Here is a 24,932-nt window from a genome sequence, read left to right as displayed (position 1 = left end):
GCTTCTGTTTTCATTGTCCACTTCCAACTTGAGGGGTGGATCCCCCTCCCATGTCGGTCACTCCACTCTCCCTCCATGTCAGAAGAGGAGCCGGTACTGGACTTCTGCACCTTCCAGGAGGCCTGGCCAGTGTGCTAGCCTGGGTCTCTGAGAGAAAGGCCGAGCCCACCCCACTGGTCCCAGTGCGAGGAGTCAGTGTCGGAGCTGCAGGAACCCGGAAGGCAGCAGAGGGTGCCCCTCGGTCAAAGGCGAGGACACTGGGCTCCGGAGAGGGTAGGCGCACTCAGGCTCCCCATCCGTCGGCCTCCCGAGCCGCCCAGGTCTCTCCGCCCCTGGCATCCCGCTCTTTGCCTTGGGATCTGGTAGAATGGAGCCCTTGTTTGCCCTGAATTGAGCTGCTGATCTGAAGTATAGATCCTCGGTGGGCAGGAGGAGGCAGGGCCACAGGAAGGAGTTGGAGCTGCCAGTGGGGCTCCTCGGACTCCTGGGGAGGCTGCGGGGGCGGGGCGGTGGGGCTGGAACCGCTCGTGTGGTTTGAAACTCCCACGGGAGGTGGCTGCAGTTTGGCCTGAGGATGGAAAAGAGGGCGTGCCAACGTCTGAGACAGAGAGGTCTGTTCTGCTCCAGCCCCAGGCCTGCTCGGGGGCCTGTGGCCCGAGCCAGGCACGCCTGAGCCACTGGGGCCCTCGGTGGGGCTGGCCACGCTGGCCACACTGGTGGAGGGCCGGCGGGCCTTGCTCCAAGCAGCAGTGCAGCAGCAGAGGGACAGAGCACAGGGACTTTGCCCTGCACCCTGCCCTGGGCTCAAGCCCATGGCCTCCCTGAGCCTCAGTTTCCTGATGTCTTAATGAGAGACGGTGATTCCACAGCAGTCACGTAATGAGTGTGGGTTTCCTCTTTGGAGAATCCTGTGTCTGGGGCCACTGAGCCAACTTTTAGGACAAACAGCCTCAGGGGCTTAAAATTCCTGTCCCCCTCTCCCTCTGCTCTCCGGCCACCTTGAGGCAGCGGTGCTTCTCTGCCATGCCTTCTGCCACACCGTTCCGCCTCGCCTGGGACCCGGAGCCGACGGTGGACTAAACCTCTGAAACCGTGAACCGGAATAAACAAATAAGTAAAATTCCTGTCACGGTTCCCCTGCATTTAGCCGGTCAGGCCGTCAGGGACAGAGCCCACCTCTTCAGCACAGCCCTCGCTCTGCTGGGAGCTCGGGGGAGCGCGCTGCGGCCTGCGTGGGTTTGACAGGCCGCCGGCACCCAGGGGTTTGCTCTGAGGTTTCTACCTGTTCCTCCGCCTGGGGTGTCTCCTTAGCAGCTGCGTGGCTTGCCCCCACTGCTGTGCCAGCCCACCTCCCTCCTGAGGGTCCCTAGGACTTCAGCCTGCAGCTCACAGAGGCAAACAAACGGCAGCCCTTGCCCGTGAGAGTCTCCTCGGTGCCCACACAGGGCTAAATGCTCCACATGCCTCAGTCCCTGTTCCACCCACAGCATCCCTGGGGGGTGTGGTTGTTCCTTAGTTCCCTGCTAAGTCCAGAGAGATGAAGCAACTTGCCTGTTGTCACAGAGTCAGGCAGGGATGGATTCTGACTTGCCTGGCCTGAGGCTGTTAGGCCTTTGTGAGCCCCTTCTCTTACAAAAAATATTTAAAATGAAGTTTATGATTGTATTGGTACATTAGAGCATTTTCTTCAACCTACAAGATCCTTTTTCCTTAGGATTTTGAAAGAAATGACAACATTTGTGGGCTTCTGAAAGCTTCGCGGGCCCTGGGCCACTAGGCCCCCTGTGCAAAGGAGGGGCAGGCCTGGGACTCGGCCCGCCCGTCACTGTGGAGCTCTGACCCCTTCGCTGTACCGCCTGTTGGCTAGGAAGGCAGGAAGAGAGAAAGGAGGAAGGGAGGGGGGAAGGAAAAAGAAAACTGGGGGAAAGGACTGGTTATCTGTGATCTCAGCACCTTTAATGGTATTGAGTTTGTTCGAGAAAGTAGAACTCGGTTTGTTTGTTTTTCCCTCCCTGTTGCCGCCTTTTTTTTTTTTTTTTTTTTTTTTTTTTTCCCATCCTGAGAATTGAGCCCAGGGTCAGGGTCTCACGTGCGCTAAGCCAGGGCTCCACCACTGAGCCACATGTCCAACCCCCTGGCTGCTCTTTTATTTTATTGGTACCAGGGACTATGCCCAGGAGTGCTTGACCACTAAGCCACATCCCCAGTCCTTTTTACATTTTATTTTGAGACAGGGTCTCGCTGAGTTGCTGAAGGCCTTGCTCAATTGTCGAGGCTGGCTCTGAACTTGTGATCCTCGTACCTCAGCCTCCCAAGTTGCTGGGATGACAAGTGTCGTCCACTGCCTTGGCCCTTGCTGCTTTTTGATCAAACCTTTCGAAGAGCCAAGCCCATTCATTCCGTCTTCTTTCTTTCTCTGAAATTCGGGATGCCCCTCCTCTGCCTTCTCTCCAGGTACAAACCTGAAGTGTGACTCGTTTGCCCGTAGGATGAAAGGGAATGAATTCGTGTACCTTTAAGAAAGAGCTCCAAGTCCCTATCTACCTGATTCCCCCAGTAACGCCACTGGTCATGGTAGCAAGAATACTTAACATTTTCACGAGCTTTCCGTGCTCTGGCCATTGTGCTAATCACGTGGCAGCCTTTCCACAGCCCCCGCCCCTACCCCTAAGCCTCGGGAACCCTATGGTGAAGCGCCACCTCTATCTCCAGTTGCAGACACTGAAGCCAGAAAGGCTTTCCCAGGTGGTGGTGCCAGAATTTGGGCCCAAGTCTTGTGTGTGGCCAGAGTGTAACCCCCAGGAAGGCCAGGGCTGTGCCTGGTTTCCTGTGGACTCCCCACCACCCAGCGCAGTGCTGTGGGTCATACAGGGGACCCTCCCACCGACATCCACATCCGTGGATGCTAAGTCCCTGAGGATAAAATGGTGACATATTTGCACAAAACCTGCCCACATCCTCCCTGTGGGCTTCAAATCATCTTGGATCATCTCGAGATGACTTATAATACCTAAGACTGTACATGCTATGTAAATAGCAGTTATCGTGTTAGGGGATTTAAAAAAAGAGTGTGTTCCATGCAGATGCAGTTGATTTTCAAGTATTTCAATCCACCATTGACTGGACCCACGGAGGAGGAACCTGCAGCCGCAGAGGGTCTCCTGCTTCCTCCTGCACGAGTAGGGAATGAGGAAGCTTGACAGAGTCTGGACTCCAGGCCCTACCACTTGCCTGCCCTTTAGGGACGCTCCCTCACCTGGGTCCCTGCTCCTTGTCCTGAGTCAATCACTGTCTGCCTCATTCATGCAGAAATTGGCAGCTCCGGTCCAGGGGTCCAGGAGGACGTCCTCTGGTACAGCTGAAGCCTGCAGGACTGAGCCATTCAGAAAAGCCCAGGGCTCAGACTTCCTCCTCCATCCACCTTCCTCTAGCCCCACCCCCACCCAGCCCTGCAGGTGGAATCTCATAGGAGCCCAGCCCGCTTCTCCCCAGGGACTTAAAGGTGAAGCCTCTTGTCATACCTGGCAGAGTGCCAGTCAAATATTTCTTATTGAAGAACTAATGGAGATGAAATATTCCAAAATTACAGAGAGGTGAATGAACGCGGATTGAAAGGATTCATGCAATAACCAACAGTAGAAGAAAAATCCAGAAATACCATGGCAAAATTAGAAACGGGGAGGACAAAGACAAAGAGCAGGAATAGCAGATCATTTACCAAGGAGCAAAAATCAGATTGACAGAGTTCTCCCTAACAACACCCCACAAAGGAAGTCGAGGAGGTAATGTCATAAAGAATTGAAAGAAAAGAACTCTTTCAATCCAGCATCTTAAAGCCAGCCAAATTGTCATTGAAACATGAGGTCATTAAAAAAATATTCTTGGGCAAATAAAGCCTCAGAAGGTGGAATACACAAAGACCACATTGAAAGTGCTCCCAGAGGAATACTAAAATAATAAAAGGAGCCCGTTCCAGGAGATGCTGCAGAGCTGCAGTTTGCGTGTGCAAGCTGCAGAGTTAGCGTGTGCAAGTTAGCGCAAGACCCAGAAGTGGTGTTGGGCACTCTAGGAAGGACAGTATCTGACACAACTAGTTTTTGAAAAAAAAAAAGTATTGGAAAGTCTGGGGCCTTCCTAAATGCTGAGAGCTGGCCAGATCCGGGGAGCCATTGTCTGGGGAACCAGGGACTGCCCAAATCGGTCAAGCGGAGGAGTCGCAAGCTGCCCAGAACTGCTGGATCCAAGGCCACATGGCTCAGTTCCAGATCTGGGGATCCAAAAGCTGCTGTGTGTCACTCCAGGTCCTGGAACTCGGGGTCTGGTTGCCTGTGTCACAGTGTCCCTGAAGCACTGTTGTTTAACTTTCCAAGAGAAGAGGGGGGCCTTGGGCTCAGACATTTGGAAGGAAGCCCTGTCTAGCTGGAACTTAATGACATTGTTTCATCTGATTCCCTTTGTTACTTTCTTTTAATGGCAAGTGACATTGGTTTCCCATTTTGAGAAGTGGTAGGAATTTTCTGTTTAGGGGGCTGGGATGTAGCTCAGGGTGCGAAGCCAAGTTTGATCCCTAACCCGGGGAGGAAAAAAAAGAAAGAAGGAAAATCTCTGTTTAGAATGAGGCCAGCGTGTCTTAAGGAAAGACGGGCTCTCCATACAAAGCCCTCGGGACTGTTGCAAACAATTTTTAGAAGAGAGCCGAGGTGGAGGAGACTCAGCTGGAGCGGTGGGCGCCATGGCAGAGCGGGCTGGCTGGGTGTGGGCTGGCGGGCTCCCTGGGCGGTGGAACCGACCACTCCAACACCTGGTGGCTTAAAACAACTTACCTGCTCTCCCGCCTCCTTCAGTCGGCTGGGATCGGCCGGGAGGCGCTCAGGAGATCCTGAGGTTGTGGCCAGATGCTCCAAAGGCTCAGTGGCTTGGGGGTCCGCGACGGCTCCCTCCCAGGGCTTTCCACCAGGCTGGTCACTGGGAGCTCAGCAGGGGCTGTCACCTAGCACATGCTCCTCCCCGCGTGCCCTGGACCTCTGCAGCATGGTGACCCAGGTCCGAGAGGGAGGGTCCCAAGAATGAGGATCTGGAGAGGCAGGAAGCAGTGGCTGCCACTTGGAGACAATGTCCAGAAAGCCAGCATCACTTCCAACATGCGCTAGTGCTCTCAGGCGCCATGGGGCCACCCACGCCAGGCAAGCGGGCAGGTGGCTCTGCCTCTGGATGGGGCATGGTCTGGTGTGCCGTGTGGCCCTTGGGAAACTGCAGCTTGCACAGGGGGACGTGCTGGTGAGATTAGGGGACAGGAAGCCACCCATTCTGCAGGAGTGGGCGAGGGAGGAAGTCAGCGCGGGGAAGACAGAGCTGTCTCCGGAGGTTTGGCTGCTGGGGCAGAACTGGGCTCCATTCCGCAGCCTGTTTGAAGGGATCCGTGAACTCGGAGACCGGAGAGGGCGGCAACGTTCCGTGATTCCAGTTCTGCTTCCCTTAAGTGGCTGCTCCTCGGGAGGGGCTGTGGCCCGTCCTTCACACTAACACATCCCAGCCCCAAGCGGCCAAGAAAGCTCGCCGCGCGTCCCTCTGGGCACCTGGGAGACGGTTCCTGAATGCTGGGCGCACGGTCGGGCCTTCATCCCGTAGCGTCCAGGTCCACACTTGGCCACTTCATTGGAACCAATGTCCTAATTTGCAATTAAAAAAATCTGCCCTACGTCCAGGCACTGAAGGAGCCCAGAGAAGCTCCCTGGTCACACAGCGCTGAGAGGGGCTGCCTGGTGGCCTGGGCTCAGGCGGTCGGAGCAGAGGACAGAGTGGATGTCAGAGCCCACCCTGCTGGCCAGGCCTCCGGGGCTGCTCTCCTCCTGTCCACACGGGCTCCTCCTCTCTTCTTTGGGGGCCTTCTGAAGGGCAGCCCGTGCTGGCAGCGTGGCTGTAACTGAGGCACTGTGTCCCCAGGGGCACCTCCCATAGAAAGGAAGACAGGGCCGCCCCACTGAGAGCTCGGCCCAGGCCAGTGCTGGCCAGGCGCCTGCTGTAGGCGGACGAGAGGGTCCCAAGGGAGCATGGCCTCCTTGACGGGCAGGAACCTCGGGTGGTCTTGGAGGAGAGGGAGGGTGAGGTAGGCCTGCAGGGCCCTTCGTGTGCCTGGTGCATACAGTAAGGCGAAATATTTAGCACCTTTGGTGTTCACAACGAGGAAGGAGACAGGCCTCGGGGTCACAGGCCCAAGGTGACAAGACCGTCGGAATTCGCACCCAGGTCTGATTCCAAAGCCTGCATCTCACAAGAGGGGACAAATGCCAGCAGGTCCCCAGAAGTCCCACAGCCAAGCTGTGGAGGGTGCAGGAGGCAGGATGGGGGGACGGGTGGCGGGAGGCAGGTGGTTGGGGCGCAGCCCCTGGGCTCCACAGCTCCCAGCCCCGCAGGAATCTCGCCTCCCAGGCACCCAGCGCCTAAGGAGGTGCTGGCTCGTGATGTGTCCCTGTCCCAGGCAGGGTTGGGCCTGGATCCCAGGTCTCCTGCCCTGCCCTGCAGAGCTCAGGCCCCACCCAGCTTCCTCGGGCCAGGCCGCCCTTGCAGGCTGGGCGTTGCCACCTGCGCCGGGACAGAGTGCAGGGTATTTATTTATGCGGCCGCCGGCCTGCCTCCTGGAGGCCCCACAGGGCTCCTACCTGGGGACTCGGTTATAAAACCCAGAGTTGACACAGCAGGATGGAAACCAATTCTTTTTTCTTGGTCTCAGACGAACTTTGAAACTGGAAAGCTGCAGGTCCCCTCTTCTTCCTCCCTCACCTTAGGGCCGTCATTAATTTTATTCTTGATTCTGGCACAGCTGGTGGTTTGGAGAGATCTTTGGGAAGGGAGGAAAATGAACACTATTCAAGGGCTGCTCTGTGCTGAACACCATCAGGGGCTTGATACTTATTATTTCATTTCACCTAGACAGTCATCCAGTGAAGGGGGGTCCTGTTATTACCTCCATTTTACAGAAAAGGAAATAAAAGCACAGAGAGGGTAAGTAACTTTCCAAAGACCACCCAGCAGAGCCCGTCAGGCTCTGACCTGCTGACTTTTCCAACCCCTCACATGGAGTCACAGCATAGGGATTCTTGAGAGCAGAGCATGGAGCTTCTTCCCTGAGGGGTTGATTCCCACTGAAACCCTCACCTCTCATCTACACCCTGGCCTTCCCTGGGCCCTCAGCTCCGCTGTCCTGGGTCCCTCACTGTCCCATCCCCAACCAGCCCTCCACTTCCCTTCCTGAGTGTGTCTTGCCCCCCCCCCCCGCCGTCTTCATCCTCACTGTTCGTCCCAGCTGGGATATCACTCCTCCTTTCTCCACCTTACAAAATCTCAGTTAATAACGATTCTCACTCATCGAGAAGAAGCAGTGAAACAGAGACTGAAATTTGGAACTCTGGGCTATTTAGTCTAAGTTCCACCCTGTTCCACCACTTTTGCAAGCTGTGTGACCCCAGACAAGTTACTTAACCCCTCTGAACCTCAGGTGAAGATCCTGATACTCACCTCATAGAGTTCTTACCGGGTGAAATGGGTTACAGACTATTCCAGTGAGAAACTTATTTATGAAGTGTTTAGAAAGTGCTTGGGGCACAGTAAGCGCTCACTGAATGTTTTTACAGTGGAATCCTCCACACGTGGCCAGACTCTGAAGTCAGACTCCCTGGTTCACATCAACCTCACTTGGCATCATGGGTAAAAACTTAGCCTCTGGTGCCTCAGTTTCCCCACATATAAATTTTAGATGATAATGTGCGTCCTTCTGGGGGGACGAGACCCTCAGCAGGGCCTGGCCCTGAGAACCGGATGAACGCCGGCTGCTGTTCTGTGACTGATTCAGGCCTGGTCACTCTGACCCCACGGCCCGAGAGCCCCGTGGCCACTGGTGCCTCTCTGGTTCCAGCCCTCCAGTCGGCGCCCTCCCCCTGAGCTCCACGGCCCCCGGAGCCATCGCGTGCTTAGTGTCACACTGTGTCACGGTGGGGCCACAGGTGGAGCGAGAAGCAGGCGCGGTGGCCCGGGCTCCACCCTTGCTCAGGGCTGTTGGCCAGCCAGCCATCTTGGAGGCCCTCTGCTCATCCACTTAGTGGGAACTTATTTAGCTCATGCACCGACTGAGCGTTGCCGCCTACGCTGTGCCCCGTGGTGTCCACAGCGCTGGCGGTTGAGGCTGAATAAAGCCCCTGCTTTCATGGAATTCAGAGTCCAGGAGGGGATCCTCCACTGGTCTAAGGGAAGGTGCTAACTACCACCCGTGGCGAGCAGGGGACACAGCACCGTGAGGGGACACAGTGTGGAGATCTGATGCAACACGGGGTTAAAGCATCAGAGGAATCAGTAGGGAGGAAAAGGTGGCCTGGCACATGCAAAGGCCCTGTGGCAGAGCTGGGAGTGACTGACAGGGCTGAGCTCCTACAGGGAGGAGGCTGCAGGGAGCTATTGGGTCCAGATCCTGAAGGAGCCTAGACCTGGAGAGGTGGGGACGGGGAGGGAGACAAGGCATCTGTAAGAAAGGGCGACAGAGAGCTGTGACGGGTTGGTGGACTGGTGACGGCGGGGCGTCTTAGGTTTCTAGCTTCGGAAGCCCCCGAATGATGTGTCATTCTCTGCAATGGAAAGACCAGATTCTGAGACGTGCGCTGGGCAGGGCAGGACCAAGACACAGCCTGGGCACTCAGGTTGCTGATGGAGCGGCTGGGGACAGCGGACATGTGGCGACAACCGTAGCTGATCACGTGATTTGATGATGATAACGGCCAGTGGGACCCTGAGAAAAGGCCAGGACTGGACCCAGCAGTCCCGCTGCTGGGCCTGCGAGTCACAGCCTGCTCTCAGCTGCCAGGGTCCACCCTCCGCACGTCCAGCTGCCTTCAAGGCACCAAGAACCGTGCCGGGCACTGGACCCCGGCCTTGGAGGAGAAAGACAGGTGCCCTTGTGCAGCAGCCAGCTTCTCTAGAGGACGGGCAGCTCACAGCAGGCAGTTCCAGTTGGTGGCTCTTCTCTGGAGGAGTTCAGGAGGGGGAGTGGGGCGGAAAGTCTGGGAGGGGAGCAGGACAGGCGGTGACGCTGAGACCAGTAGGACCGTCACGTGCCGACAGCAGGAAATCGTAGTGAGGGATCCTAGAAGGGAGTGGAGGTGGTGAAGTCCTCAGGGGTGACTCTTTTAGAGCTTAGTGACAGCCTTAATGTGAGTTTTTTAAGTGTTTGAAGGTTTTGGGGTTTTGAAGTATAAATAGAAGTTCTCCAGGCAGACGGGGTTAGGAGGCCATTCTAGAATAAGTGTGAAAGGAAGCAGTGGCCGTGTGATTCAGGGCCCGCGAGTGTGCCACCCAGCTCCTCGGTGTCTTTGAGGCAGTGTTCAGAAGCTCCACGTGGCCCCAAAGGCCACCGCGGTGTCATTTCCTTCTCGTCGCCAGTGTGTGACGCTCTCCCTAGCACATGGTACGTGCTCCGCAGATATTTCCTGAATGCACTGAACAAATGAATGAGTCAGTGTTGGTAGGAGAGGCAGCCAAGAGAGGGCGGGGTATGAATCAGCGCCCTTCTCCACAATACCGGCCACAGGCATAACTCGAAAGGCCCAGGAACCACGTCCCCAAAGCAACAAGGAGCCGGCTGGGTTTGGATATGGCATTAATCCAGTGTAGCCCAAGTAGCATCATTTTCACTTGGGATGGGCAGAAAACAATCCTGAATGCGCGATTTTACATTCTTTGATTTTGTGCAGAGGCTTTGAAGCCCCTTGGGTGTGCGACACTCAGAACAAACCTTGACCAGCGTGGCCGCGGCGCCTGGGCGCCAGGTGGAGGGCCAGCCGGGAGTTCCGGCTTCACGCACCAGAGCGATGGGTCCGCTGAAGGTCTAAGCAGAGACAGGCGAGGTCACATTTGCCGTCTCAGGGTTCCCAGGGCGGGTTGGACGCAGCTGGTAGCTCCCCATCCTCCCCATTGTGGGCCGATGGGTCACACGGAGGGCACAGCACCCGCCAGCTAATGAGCGATTTGGAGGTGGGGGTGGGCTAGAACTAGAACCCCCTCCTCCCTTGGGCCCCTGGCCCGCCTGGCCTCAGTCACTTCTTCCTCTGAGACTCAGAGGCCCTTCCCAAGGCAGCCAGGAGTCCCTGAATGGGCAGGTTTGGGCTGAGCTCTGCGCCCGCTGTGGTTTCTGGGTAAACAGACGTGGCCCTGGCAGCTTGGTGAGGAGATGGTACCTGTTGGCCATGTGGGGCGGGCTGGGGACCCCCACACAGGGAGGCACACGCACTGCACCGTCCTCTCCCCACGTCTCGGCCCCTCAGCCTGCGAGGATGGGGTGTCCTGTTTGCACTCCACACATCCTCCAGAACCACTTTCCTGCCCATTCTTGTCTTTCCGGGACCCGACTCACAGTTTGCTCTCGTGCGCGAACACCCAGAAAGTTCCTTCCACCTCCCTCCAACACTTAAGGAGGGAGGGAGCAGGGCAGGCCGACCCTGCTCTGGCAGCTCTGTGACTCTGGACAGCTTACCCGGCCTCTCTGAGCCTGTTTCCTTGGGTGTAAAGCAGGGTGGTGTGCAATGAGGGTTCACCGGGACCAGGAACACGAAGCCCCAAGCCCCAGGGGTGGCACAGAGCCAGTGGAGATGCTCATCACCCGACACCCTGGTTCCCGGGGAGTCAGGCCCAGCCACACACCTGGGCCCCCCGCTGTGGGGCTCACCTGGATTCTCCCAGACCTGAGGTTCTCTGGGGTCCCCTCAGCCTCTGGGGACAGGGCTCGACCACATTAAAACTAGGAGGTTTGGCACAGACAGGCCTCCTGAGCTCAGCTCTGTGGGGTGTGAGGCACCAGCGTCCCAGGGTCCTGAGCCCAAGGTGGATCCCTCAGAGCCAAAGGTTCCTGGGGCCCAGCGGACCTTGGCGAGGGTGCCCAGGGCAGGTCAGCACCGAGAGAACTCTGAAGCAAGGCACAGCCACTGGGCACGGCGGACCAGGACTGTAACACTTTCAAGGACCCCCAAGGAGGTTTTAATTTCTTTTCAAATCAGAGGACAAGTCTTTTGAAGGTGGAAAATAATGTTTCCATATTGGAAAATAAATAATATTTAGAGACCACAAAAAAGGTATCATAGGAGAAAAATGAGGATGTGGCCGTGACCGTGGCCGTGACCGAGTCCGCGTCCGTGCAAGCATGCTCACCGGGCAGGATGCCGTCACTCGCTTCTTATTCAGTCCTATGGTCCAGAGGAGGAAAACGGGGACACTGAGAAGTTTGTCCCCAAGAGTGAGTTTCGGGTGTCAGGTGGCTTGGGACCCGAGCCCTGAGTCCACGCTCGCTCTCACTACACACGCTGCCGGTTACCAGCCCTGGTTTTATTTAGTGGAGTCCTCAGGGCAAGACAGTCACCCCATTTTAAAGCTGAGGACACTGAGGCCCAGAGAGGGGGAAACCTGGGCCCACGATCTCTTCACTAGTCAGTGAGGGAGTCAGGAGCCGCCCCGAGCCTCTCTGGGCAGCCTGGCCACGTCCCTCCAGGGTCTCCCCTGCCACCCACGGGGGCCCCTGGCTGCACACAGGCCTCCCTGCCTTCCTGCCGCCTCCTCCTCTTTCCAGCCTCCAGGCCACGGCAGAGCTGCTGGGGTCTGTGCAGCGTCCACGTCCCATGAGGGTAGAGAAGGGGAGGCAGGAGACCAGAGGGCAGTTTACATGAAGCCGTGGTCCCCAGACAAACGCCCCTCTGTACCCCGGGCTGTTGTGACTGGCCGCCGGCCAGCTCTCGCCAGCCACTCAGCCTGAACGGCTGGCATTGTTCCTCCTGGCCAGCAGCGGTCCGGGCCCCGCGTGGGCAGGCCAGGGGAGGGCACAGCCTGCCGGGATGCAGGGCGTGGGCAGCAGCGCTGGGGAGGGCCGGGCCACGTCCCCAACCTCACCGGGCCTCCAAGTCGCAGGATGGAAGGACTCAAGAGGGAGGTCACTGGGTCCCAGCTCTGGGTTCAGCAGAGAGCAAGCTGCAGACCAGATGAGCTGCCCGAGGTCACACAGCGAGTGAGGATCAGGGGCGAGACTGAGTCCAGGGCTCCTCGCTTCCAGGCCAGGGTTCTCGCCCCACATCCGGTCTCTGGTCAGGGCTTCCAAGGCGGCCCCCTGAATCAGGAAGGTCCACAGACCAGCACACTCAGGCTCCAAGGATTGTCACAGTAAGGTAGCGGACCGCCGGGTTTCCTAGAATTCTGGATCACAATGCAGATACTCCAGGGAGCATTGTATCCTCAACCCATTAGTAACAAACACCTGGAGGTTGTTCGAGCCCCTAGAAAAGCAGCGGGAAAGGCAGAGAATCAAAAGTCAATTATGGGAAAAACTCAGGGTTTTTGAATTGCCAAGAGTTACTGGCCTTGGTGGGGTTTTTTGGTTTATTTATCTGTTTGTTTTTTGGTTTTTGGTTTTTTTGGTTCTGGGGATTAAACTCAGGGGTGCTTTACCATTGAGTTACATGCCCAGCCCTTTTTAGTTAATTTTTATTTTATTGTATTTTATTTTTATTTTGAAACAGGGTCTCACTGAGTTGCTGAGGCTGGCTTTGAACTTGAATCTTCCTGCCTCAGCCTCCTGAGTCACTGGGATTACAGATGTGCGCTGCCATGTCTGACCTCGCCTTTGTTCTTTAGAAATAAATAAATAAAGAGCTCCAGGGAGCATAGCGTGGAGGAGGTTGGTGGTCCTCACCTGGGAAAAGTCAATTAATTACATTACATATTCTTGCTTTTTTTTTTTTTTTTTTTTTTTTTTTTTGCTTATGAATCAATAGCTTTATTCTTTACAGAGAAAACACATACTCTTGGGATTCCACAAATGCGTCAGCATTAGACTGGTGAGCACACATTTATGCTCTAAAACTCAAAGGCTTGTCAATTGCATTTTTAAAAACTATGCCATACTCTACTGGGAAGCAATTAAAACCTTACCTGCAGGGACCTAACTGTAGCCTGCATCTCAGCCAACTGTCACACCTGTATTCTTTGGACATTTTCTATCTGAGCACCAGAATTCTCTTTTTCAGCCCGTAATTCTGCTACTTCAGTCTCTAAACCTTTTAATTTCTGAGACAAATGGACTTTTTCTCCTACAAGTTGCTCCACTCGTTTGCTGTCTCTTGTGAGATCAACACTAAACAGCTGGTTATGTAGTTCTTCTTTATCTTTCTCCAGTCTTGCAGTCTTTTATTTTTTCTTCTTCTGAAATGCGTGCAAACTCTCCTTTCTGGTGTTCAAATTCTGACTTGAGAAATGTATGTTCATAGCGAAGCTTATTATATTCAGCTCTATACTTCTCCACTTCTTCATCCAGATTCTGTAAACGTTCTCTCATTGGAGTGTCTAATTCTTGTTGTATTTGGGCTCTTAACAATTCCAGTTTTTGTGGAGTTAATACCTGAAGTTTTATTTCTTCTAAGTCTTTAGTTTGCTCTACTAGTTCCCTTTTTAGCTCTTCAAGCAGCAGCTGGAATTTTTCCTGGTTCATTTCCTTTTCATTTAACAGGCGCTTGAGTTCATTTTGTGACTTTATATACTCACCCTGCAATCTTGTGTGTTCGGCTTTGAGAGTCTGATAATTAGTTTTATGATGGTCACATCGTAACCTTTCATCAATTAGCAATTTTTGGAACTCAGATTCAGAATTTAGTCCACTGTCTCCACCAGGTGGAAAAATGTTAGGAAAAGTGTCCATATTGGTAACTAAGCTGACAATCATGTAAAAGTAAGTTGTGGCTTTCTTTTTGTTTTAGTTCTTTTTTTCAGGAGTATTTCCCACTTCTTTCTTGTTAAGACAGAATCTCAGGAAACCAAATTATACCATTCTCCCACACGGTCCTTGCAACGTGCGCGCAGAAAACTTAACCGTGACGGGTGTTCTGGCCACATCCGCCCCGGGAGGACACCTCCACAGCTCCAACCACCGGCACCCACTCAACTCTGCTCGCGGAGGCATTGGGGCTGAGAGATAAGGTCCCACGGTAGGGGTGTCCGCCCAGCCCGCCAGGTCTGGCGAGGTCCGAGCGGCCGCTCGCGCCGCAGGCTGCAGTACTGGAGTAGGAGGACCAAGAGGGACTCTCAGGCTCGGGACCCTGGGGAAATATGAGGTGTCCCGGGAGAGCTCCGAGAATGGAGAGGGCGGCCGCGAAGAGGCCCCGCTCCTCCTCGGTGGTCAGGACCCCTCAAGGATGCGGGAACGGTCCCGGCGCCCAGGCGCGGCGGAGGCGCCAGCTCAGCCAGACGCCCATCACAGCTCAGGACCGCAGTGCCGACCCGGTCCTGAGACCCATATTCTTGCTTTTAATAGGTGACAGAAGTAACCCAGAAACCTCTGTACCACGGCCTGAGCTCAGGGCCTCGCACATGCCAGGAGAGCCCTTGGGGAGTTGGTTTTCTATCGTAAGTGAATCTCCCAAAGCCAACAGGAGAGTAGATCACTGTTCAGTCTAGACAGACACATCAGCAGATCTACTTGTTTCATTTTTTCATGCCTGACAAAGTCCCCTGCACCTGCTCCTCCCCCCAGTGGGCAGCCCCTGGTTCCCCCAGCTCCTTCCTGTCAGGGTCCCAGTCCCCGGGTCCCCTTCACCTGTCCTGCTCTGCCCCTGTAGCAGGCACGTCCTCCAGGACGCATTCTCCTGTGAATTTTAGAATATAAGTCACTTCCCTTGGGCGAAGGCAGAAGAGCCCAACTGGAGGGTCGGGTTGGGGCGGGGAGGGGTCCCTACCTCAGGGCAGGAGGAGCTGTTGGAGGTGTTTGAAGTTCGGGTACAGGGTGGGCTACTGGGCGCACACAATCACCTCCTGGGCGCAGAGGTCTACCTGCCCAGGGCCTCCCGAGCCCCGTGTGCACACCCCGCCCCAGCCAGCCAGGCGTGGTCCTGGTGGCTCCTGCTCTGATGTCCTCTTGATGCAGCCATTGCCAACCGCCCTGCCGCTGTCTGATCCGACTCAGTGGCCGAGGACTTGCCCAGCGTGCACAAGGCCCTGGCTCTCATCCCAGGATGAAGGGCGGGCAGGGAGGCACAAACCTTAGGTTCACAGAAGAGTCCAAATCGTGTGCAGCAGGCCAAAGACGTCCACACCCAGCCCCGCAGCCTGGGAATACCCGAGTCTGTAAGGCAAAAGGGACTAATTTAAGCCTTGGAGATGGGGACATGACCCTGGACTGACCACAAGGTCCTTATAAGAGGTGGCCTGAGAATCAAAGAAATGAGATACAATGGTTCTCAGCCAGATACAATGAGGGAAGCAGAGATCAGGAGACAGGAGGGTGCCACCCTGCTGGTCGCGAGACCCGGGAAGGAGCCAAGCAGTGTGGGCAGGAAAGATTGTCCCCCAGAGCCTTCAGAAGGAGGCAGCCCTGCGGACCCTGACTTTAGCCCACTGAGACTGCCTTTAGACAGCTGCCCCTAACGCCACACACACACACACACACACACACACACACACACACGTTGTTTTAAGCCACTAAGTTTGAAGACATTTGTAAGTGCAGCAATAGGAAATGAATTTATCCTAGCTTTGCCATATATTAGCACAGATACCTCAGGCAAATTACCTAACCTCTCTGAGCCTCAGTTCCTTCATCTGTAAAATTGGGAAAATATCTGTGGAAAAATATATGTAAAGTACTTAGCATGTAGTACTTAGTATGGTAAGTGGTACTTAGCATGTAGTACTTAGCGTGGTAGCTGGTACACAGTAAGCACTTGCTAAAGGTACCTTTTTTTTTTTTTTTTTTTTTTTGCGGTACTGGGGATTGAACTCAGGGCCTAGTGCTTGAGAGGCAAGCACTCTACCAGCTGAGCTATCTCCCCAGCCCGCTAAAGGTACCTATTGTGTTTGTGGTGATCATCATCATCATCATCATTGTTATTGGTTGTTTATCCACAGATGTAAGAACAAACTGGACGTTTTCCTCCTTGTCTAGAAACTTCTTGGAGGGAGAGAGTAGGAAACTGTTCAGAATAGGTCTGGTGGCGCTGCTCCAGTGGTTCTCAGCCAGGGGGTCATCACAACTAGGGGATGCTTCCGGCCTCTTAAAGATCCAGGAAGCAACTAAACATCCTACTATGCGCAGGACAGCCCTGTGTGACAAAGAGTGATCTGGACCCAGTGTCAGTAGCGCAGGGCCTAGGAAACCCTGCTGTCCTCAGGCCCTGCTGTACTTCTTGGCTTCCAAATGTCAACAGGTAGAAAGGACAATGAGCAGAGTCCTTCCCCAGCAGGGCCACTTGCCCCCAGAGTGTCCCTACGATACTGCTTACCTCCTGGGGCCTTGGCAGCCTCTGACAGTTTGGAAGTGCAAGAGCCGAGTTGGAGACTCAGCTCCTCCATTCACTTGCTGCTTTGGGCTAATCACTTAACCTCTCTGAATCTCTGAGTCTCATCAGCAAAATGGAGATACGGAGCACTCCCTTGTGTTGATTAAATGAGAGACGTAAGTAAGACCCCGGTTCCTGGCACGTCGTGTCTGCCTAAACGTTAGCTCCCTCCCTTTCTAGTTAGAACTTCAGGGTGAAATTACTTTCCTCTAACTACACTGAGCGGCATCAACCTTCAACACTGTGCCTTCCCTCCTCCCTCGGGGAGGGTGGGACACCTGGCGAGGCTTGCGGGAGCTCAGATGTAGTCTGAGAACGCTTGAGCGCTGGGCCCTTGGCTTAGGCCTAAAGACTGAGGGGCGAATGGAAACCCCAGGTCACATTCCAGTTCGGTCTGTCTCGACCAGGACGCCCACGGTCCCTTCCTCCCACCGACTCCTGGCACACTCTGTGCTGACCTCTTGGCACTAGGCAAAATGTGCCTTGTGACCACTTTCATCTGGGACCTCTGTTACGCTTGAGCATGAGCTCATGGTGTTTGCAGGTCTTGGGTTAGAAACTCCTTGAGCCCCTTTCCTTACAATGTGAGCCACACAATCAGAGACGGGAAGGATATTCAAGCCATCATCTAAACAGAGCAAGTCAATAAGACTTCTCAGATGAGGTGGGCCCGGAACAAACACTTCCAGAACCACTTCCTCCCGTAATTCTTCACTAGAATATGAATCATCACATCTCCATGATCAGTGCAGAGCCAGTGTGGGGAGGAAGCTGTCCAATAAGGACTGACTGGAGGAAAGATTCTGGAAGGAAACAGCTCCATTGCTCATCCTCTCTGACTGAGCTCTACAGTCCTCATGGTGCTGGGCTGTGGTGGGTACTGGCTGAATGAAGGACAGGGCAGGAGGACAGGTGGAAGGATGGATGCGTGCCCCGAGGACAGTGGTGGTACATCAGAGGTTGGGAGGAGGAAGGCACGGATGGGTATAGGAAGCATAAGATGTGCTTCCAAATTTCTGAGAACCAACCATATGGAACATTATTCTGCATGCAGTTGTGTCTGACTTAGGTTCAAGGGCATTCAGCAGAATTCAGACCTCAACTTTGGGAGTTCTGACACACAATGGGAAGGAACCCCAAACAGACAGGACAGATGGGGTGCATATGAGATGGCCTGAGACCCCGCAGCAATGGAGAATGCAGGGAATGGCTGTGGAGGATTTGAGCAACCTGGGTACTGTGCACCCAGCAGGGTGTTTGGAGACTCTTTCTGAGGGGTTCCACGGCACTGCTGCGGCCTCGTCAAACCTCCCACCCCCGCCCCCGGAAGTTCTCTGGTTACGCTGGTGTCTGCTGCCTTCCAGGAAGGATTCCTGCCTTCCAGCTGGATCCACTCCTGCTGACTCCCTCTCTGACACCCCCGAGTCCATACACCGAAGGATAACCTCTGGGAAACAGTAGTCCTTGAGTTAAGCTGTGAATGTCAGCTCCGTGTACCCGAACCACAGGTTGGGCAGGCCCTCCAAGATTATCTCCAATCTGGGCCATTTTGCAGACCGGAAAACCAAGATCCAGGAAGGAGGAGGCCTTTCCAGGGTCACATGGCAGGTGAGTGGCCAAGTCAATCCTGGTCACCAGATTTTCACCCAAGTGATAAACCTGTGGCTTGCTCTCCTGCCATCAGTAGCTCCTGAGCCCTACTCCTCCCCTTGGGACCTCCTGCCTCCCTGGTGGGGGTCACTATTTGCTCTGGCTCTGCCCTCAGTGGAAGAGAGGAAGGTCAGAGCTTCCAGAAGTCCTGGTGAAGCCCACCTCAGATGCCCTCCTGGGACACCACGCACACGGTCTGGCTCCCTCACATCCCTGTCTATACCTGCTTAAGTGCGTGACCCGATGGAGAACAGGGAGCTCCAAGGAGGAGCAGGGAGCTCTCAGACTGGAGTCAGAGAAGAAGGGAAGAAGCACGGCAATGGACACTGACCCAAGAGCCACCACCCACAGGCACCATGCTGGCCAGTCAGGGCAGCTCGTTGATTCTCACGTTAGCCCAGTTTACAGAGGAAAACACTGAGGCCTGGAGAAGCGGCCCATGGAACTGGTCAGTGGTAAGGCCAAGATTAGAATCCATTGGGTCACAAGCTCCTCCACAATGTGCTCTGTCACCACACTACCACCTGGGAACCGCCACCACACTGTTCTCAAGAGCCTCCCAGGAGGAGCTGGAATCTCTCTCCTGAGGGACCAAATCAACAAGGTCAAGGCTAACGAGGGCCAATGTAAAGTCCTGCACTGAATTTCCCAAAGTCATTTCCACAAGTGTAGAATGGAGTCCTGGTCACGGGACAAGAGCTCGTCATAATATTGTCACCACTCATAATGCTGCTCTGTTGCCTTGGAGTTTATGAAGCTCACTTGACCTGCAGACCTTGGGGCTTTGTTTGCCCAGAAGCAAGATAAGTCTGGAAAGGGTTGTGGGTGGTCAACGGGCACAGGAGAGTGGTGCTCTGCAGCTGCTCGTGGGCCATTTGCATTAACCCAGTGTGACAGCAGTGGATGAGGTTCCCGCTGGGATGCCAAATATGTTACATGTTTCATCTCATTTATTTCCCCAAACCCTATGACAACGGTAATTCCTATTTTACAGATCAGAAAATCAACAGATGAAAAAAGGTTGACCTACAACATGCAGCTAGGAAGTGGTAGAATTCACACTCAGGTCTCTGGAGTCTCAAGAGAAATGTCATTCTAAACACATCAGGCCCCCCGCCGACGTCATGTGTGCAGTTTAGTGTACCATATTTAAGGGAGATGTTGACACAGGAATGATGGACACTGTTATCTAAGGATGGTTTGAGGAGCTGGGAATATTTAAGCCAGAGAAGAAAATCATCAGAAAACACACAATTACTGTTTTCCAGGAGACAGAAAGTCCCTCTATTTAGCAAGTTTGGGTTCAACAGGACATTTACCAACCTACAGCCAACGCTATCGCCACCTACTGGTGGGAGGTAGAATTGCTGTGCTGAAATCAACAGTCCTAATTTACACCCAGGTGAGTTTGAATTCCACCTTCCATACAGAGAAGTGCTCTCAAGACTGACAGGTTGTCATGTAGAAGAGATGGCAAAAGAGAACTAGGGGGCTGGAGTCATGGCTCAGTGGTAGAGCGCTTGCCTGCCATGTATGAGGTCCTGGGTTTGATACTCAGTACTGCATATAAATAAATAAAATAAAAGATTCATTGACAACTAAAAATACACTTTAAAAAAGACAGAGAGAATTAGGGTCAATAAGTGAAAATCACAAGGTGCCCAAGTGTTTCATATTTACATTGGTTACCAGTTTCAAAATCGCTGACTTTTGTGAAAGCTGGTACAGAAATTCTATCCGTTCTGCTGGATTTGATACATGCTTTTTGTTTTGTAAAAATTATAAACTTCAGTACAACCAGAGAAATGAAAAACTGTACTCCATTTGTGTACGATGAATCAAAATGCATTCTGCTTTCTTGTATAACGAAGTAGAACAGTAAAAAAATGATAAACTTCAGAAAAATAAAATGTCAGTTTTGAATTTTTAAAAATTACGAGGGGGTTGGGGCTATTGCTCAGTTGGTAGGGTGCTTGCCAGGCATGCCCAAGGCTCTGGGTTCAATACCCAGCACCACCAAAAAAAAAAAATTACGGGTGTCAACATGAAGGTTGGTTTTCTGACGAAGCATTCAGTAGCTCGGGGGACTGCTCAGGGCACAGCGAGGTCCTTGTCTCCGGAGATCAAGGCACGGCGCCTGGCATCTCTCAGGTAACGGCAGAAGTCAACCCCAATGTTTGGGTAGGTTCAGGGCCTTCATGGGTGACCTATGCTTGCATTACTGTTGGCACTTCGTGGGGGCGTCTGCTGGGGTTGGCAGTGTCCTTGTTGTCACATCAGGCAGGAACGTGTAAGGCAAGCCAGAGGGAAAGGGGTGCCCTAGGGGAGCCAGCTTGGGGACGGGGGTCAGACAGCATTTATTTCCCAGATGGTTCTCACACTTGAGGAATGAGTCAACAAGTAAATGTTCATGACCCTCCACCGCTTCCCAAACTGGCCTCCCACGCAGGGCCATTTGTCCACAGCCCCCGGGAACAACAGTTCCTTGCAGATTCTGTAAATGTGATTAAGGCTCAGCCAAAGGCAGAGACCAGAGTGTGGCCAAGCACCGGGTCCAATTGGGTCATAGTCAAAGTCCAGGGCCTGGGACAAGGGCCATGCCTCTCTGCTGAACCCTAACCTGAGTGGGTTTTCTCAACTCCCCACATTGATTCGGGGCATTCCCAGAACGGGAAGCCAATGAGGGTTTATGAAGAAGAGGCTGTGATCAGACCCCTACCTAAATCCTACCATGGCTTTCATATTAGCCTTGTGAACTTAGGGGTTTCTTCTCTGCTCTGAGCCTCAGTTTCTCCATCTATAGCAGGGACGCAATGATCGCCACCTCCTTACTGGATAGGACTGAGGATTAAATGAGATCTAGCATGTAAAGTGTAGTGCCTGTCGCACAATACATCATTATCATTAAATTAGCCTCTGTCAGTGAAAACTGGCCTCACCCTCTCTGGAACCTCCCTGTTTTCTGCGACCATGGACCCTCATCTCAGTCACACTTGATTCTAAAATTCCTCGACTGGACCTCACTTGGTTAGCAACAGTCGCCGAGGTCCCACACATGAAAACACCCACATCCTTGGCCATAGATGTTCACCACCCCCCTCCCACCTTCTCTGATGTGGCAGGAACAGAGATGTAATTGAAAGCCTTCGGTCCTGAGATGAGGCAAGATCTGCTCTGGGATTATTCACTGTTCTCCCAGAAAGAGGAGGAACTGGGCCCATCGGAGAGAGAGTCTGCACCTGGAACTCAGCACCCAGGAGGTCGCCCCTGAAGGACCTGCGGAGGAACCTGTGTCCTGTGTCCGTAGGTGCTGCATTACGGGTCAGTGTGTGTGCCTGTGTATGCCCATGGATTCTTGTGGTGATTATTCATGGACCCCATTGGGTGCAAATCAGGAGTAGGGTGATGGTGGTGGGTGGGCTTTGCAAACTGCAATGTTAGATTCACACCCCAGCTCTACAGCTTCCAGACTATATGGAAAGTAAGCTTCATAGTCCCAGGTCTTGGGGTCCTCAGCTGAAACCAGGGGAAAGGTCGGGTGTTGTGGAGCACACCTGTAATTTCAGCAACTCCAGACACTGAGGCAGGAGGATCTCAAGTCCATGGTCAGACTGGACAACTCAGCAAGACCCTGTCTCAAAAAAATTAAAAGGACTGGGGGTGTAGCTCAGTGGTAGATGCCCTGGGCTCCATTCCCAGCTCTGCACAACCAGTGCATGGGTAAGAAACACCTGGCACAAGGTCTTGGCCTGTGGCAGGTGCTCAGATGGTGGCTTCTGACGTTGCAGGTCAGATGCAGGTCACACGTTGGTTTTCTGGAGGATGTTTCTGCAGGTGCAGTTTGGGTTATCCAGTGATTGTATCACATCTCTCTCTCAGAGTGACCCTTGATCAGTGGCCACCTATTTGCATTTCTGTTTTTGTTTGTTTGTGGTACTAGGGATCGAACCCAGGGCTTTGTGCTTATGAGGCAAGCACTCTACCAACAGAGCTATATCCCCAGCCCTGCATTTCTGTTTTTAAAAGGAATTGTAAGAAAGCATCACTGGTGAGTCTTCTCGGCTTGATGCTGCTGAGGATAGAAGCACAAGGTTTAGCGACTTGCACCTAACACCCTTTGCATGCTGGGATGGACGCCTGTACGTGAGAGCCGGCATCTCTCCTTGCTGGTAGGGGTGGGGGGACTTCCACTCCACATTCTCGTGTGTGTCCATGCTTATTTTTATGGACAGAACTTTTCCTTGATTGGAGCTCCAGATCCCCCTCTTAATTCGCTCAGCAACTATTTACTACTACCCACTGCGATGCTTAGAGCTGCCCTTTAGGAAGCACTTCGAGGCCTTTCCACGCCTTTCCCCTGAGCCTCAGCTCCCTGGGAGAAAGGCCCCTCCGTTTACAAAGAGTGAACTCAACTGGGAGGGCCTCGGTGACTGGCTCCAGGGCGAGAAGACCCAGACCCTTAGTCTCTCCCTTCAAGTCCCTGGCCATGAACTTGCCAGACAGTGACTGCGACAGGAGGTGGCGTTTCTGGCAGAGCAGCTCTGCCGTGGGAGGGAGAGGACAGGACGGTTGATTCTCTCAGGTGGGAGTCCCCCCAGGGCGGCTGGCCCAGAGCTTGGCTGGCTGGGCCCGGTTAAGGCAGTGGGAGCCCAGAAGGCCAGGCGGAAGACGGTGGTGGGCGAGGGACCCAGGCAGAGCCCCTGGGGTCTCCTGGTGGGGGTCTGAGGATTAGGCCCTTGGGAAGGAGAACCGACAGGCAGACCCTGGACTCAGGGTGAAGGCAGAACCCTTCCTGCGGATCAACGGGGCCAGGCGGCCGGCGGCCACTGTGAAGCTGTGAGGACCCCAGTGCAGGCCACAGTCGCCAGAATCCCCGGGCTGGGAGCAAACGTCTGACCCGGTGGACGTGTGCAGGGGAAGGCTGACCAGGTCCATCAGAGCTGGGAGGCTGGGGAGCTGCAGCCGGAGGCGGGGATTCTCAGGGAGGACCACTGTGAGGAGTGTGGGGGACCCACAGTGACCCTCCCAGACACAGCAGCACCAGCCATGGCGGGAGGGGTGCGGCCACCATTTGGCCCTTCAGGAGCGGCGATGTCAGGAGCCGAGAGGCTGGAAATGGGCTGGGAAGTCAGGGACCGGCGTTCTCTGCCGGATGTAGGTGCACCTACGGGGAAGACCGAGCCCCGGGGTGACAGCAGCAAACCCGACAGACTCTCTTCCCCACCCTCCCCCAGGGTGAGCTTCCCACGGCAAGGAGGTGACTTCACTAGGGTCTTCCCAGCACCTAGCGTGGCGCCAGGTGGCCTAGCGGGCGCTTGACAGCCATCTAATAAAGGCGTAGAGCCCCTCTGTAGAGAACGTTGGAGGGTAGAGACGTCTGCCTGGGACATTTTAAAGCTTTGATGGGGATACCCCTGATGGTCAAGGTCACAGTTTCTTGAGGAAGGGAGAAAATGGGATTGAGACAAAAGCTACTTCAACTTCATCTCAATTTTTAATAAAGAACTGAAGAAAACGTGACTGTAAATATGTTAAATCTGAGTGGCAAGTACGTGGGATCCTATTCTATTCATCTTTGTAATTTAAAAAGTACTTCAGCTCCGCATGGAGGCACATGGCTGTAATCCCAAACAGGAGGAGTTCAAGTTTGAACCCAACCTGCCTCAAAATAAAAATTTTAAAAGGAGATGGGATGTGGCTCAGTGGTAGAATGCCCTTGGATTCAATCCCCAATCCTCCCCCCCCAAAAAATCTCACTTTAAAAAAGAAAATATGCACATATTTTATTACACAGAATATATTTTAATATACAAAATATCTTTTCTCTAGAAGATGGTGTGGCTGCATCGAGCCTTCTGGCTTCTTAGGATTATAAATAGCCCAAGATAATTCTCCCTCTCTCTTTCTTTTCTTGGTACTGAGGATTGAACCGGAGACACTTTACTACTGAACCACATCCCCAGCCCTCTTTATGTCTTATTTTGAGACAGGGTCTCACTTAGTTGCTGAGGCCGGCCTCTAACTTGCCATTCTCCCGACTTGGCTCACTGGGATTACTGATGTCTGCCACCACATCTAACTTATTCTTCATGAGCCACCAAGCTGTCCACAGCTGTAGTAAAAGAACCACTCTGAAATAGTGTAGCAAAACAGATGTGTAGCTGGGCACAGTGATGTACAGGTGCAGTTTCAGCTACTCAGGAGGCTGAAGCAGGAGGGTGTTGAGCCCAGGAGTTCGAGGTCAGCTTGGAAGACATAGCAGGACCCTGTCTAAAAAAAAAAAAAAAAAAAAGACCCCCCCCAGTTTGTTTCCCCTTTTTTCTTAACCCCTATAGTTCAGAGCAATGATCTGTAATTGATCTGTAATTATCACTGTGGGCACTGTAATTCATGGTGAAGAATCTCAACTGTTTCTTCTGGTGGCATGACATCAAATTAACTCCACACTCCTGACTTGCCCCTCAAGAGTGACATTATAGGATTGTGATGTTTATTAATATTTTTGAGACAGGGCCTCTCTGTTGCCCAGGCTGGGCTCAAGCTCCTGGACTCAAGTGATCCTGCCACCTCAGCTTCCTGAGTAGTGTGGTTACATGAACACACCACCACCACCAGTTTAGTATTGTGAATTTTGATTTGTGTGGTGTCAGGGGGAAAAAAAAAAAAAAAAAAAAAAAAATATATATATATATATATATACACACACACACACACACACATTGTTCACTCAGAGAGTATGTTTACGTCTTAAGTTCTGTCTCTTCCTTGCTGTGTGACTTTGGCAAAATCATTCAACCACTCTGAGCCTCTCCTTGCTCCACAGCACAATGCAGAGGACAGCCACTTCTCAGTGACAGAGAGGATAAGTACTGTGCCAAGGTGCAGAGACATTCCCTGGTACCAAACACAAAAACAAAACCCTTCTAAATGCAG

The 24,932-nt window shown here is 53.4% G+C and overlaps 1 protein-coding gene and 1 pseudogene across 1 annotated transcript in view; one reads left to right on the top strand and one right to left on the bottom strand.

Moving 5' to 3' along the window:
- Nucleotides 1-24,932, top strand: part of Ncmap (non-compact myelin associated protein) — a 35,670-nt gene that overhangs the window by 1,197 nt on the left and 9,541 nt on the right. The window contains exon 2 of the mRNA XM_047565489.1: nt 21,122-21,320. The gene's annotated coding sequence lies outside the window, so the exon portion shown is untranslated. The remainder of the gene's footprint in view (nt 1-21,121; nt 21,321-24,932) is intronic.
- LOC124966009 (centrosomal protein of 83 kDa-like) lies at nt 8,979-13,983 on the bottom strand (annotated as a pseudogene).

The sequence above is a fragment of the Sciurus carolinensis genome, chromosome 1 (assembly GCF_902686445.1).
Source record: "Sciurus carolinensis chromosome 1, mSciCar1.2, whole genome shotgun sequence".
NCBI lineage: Eukaryota > Metazoa > Chordata > Mammalia > Rodentia > Sciuridae > Sciurus > Sciurus carolinensis.
The sequence above is the reverse complement of the archived record's forward strand: the minus strand, read 5'-3'. Positions and strand labels throughout refer to the sequence as shown.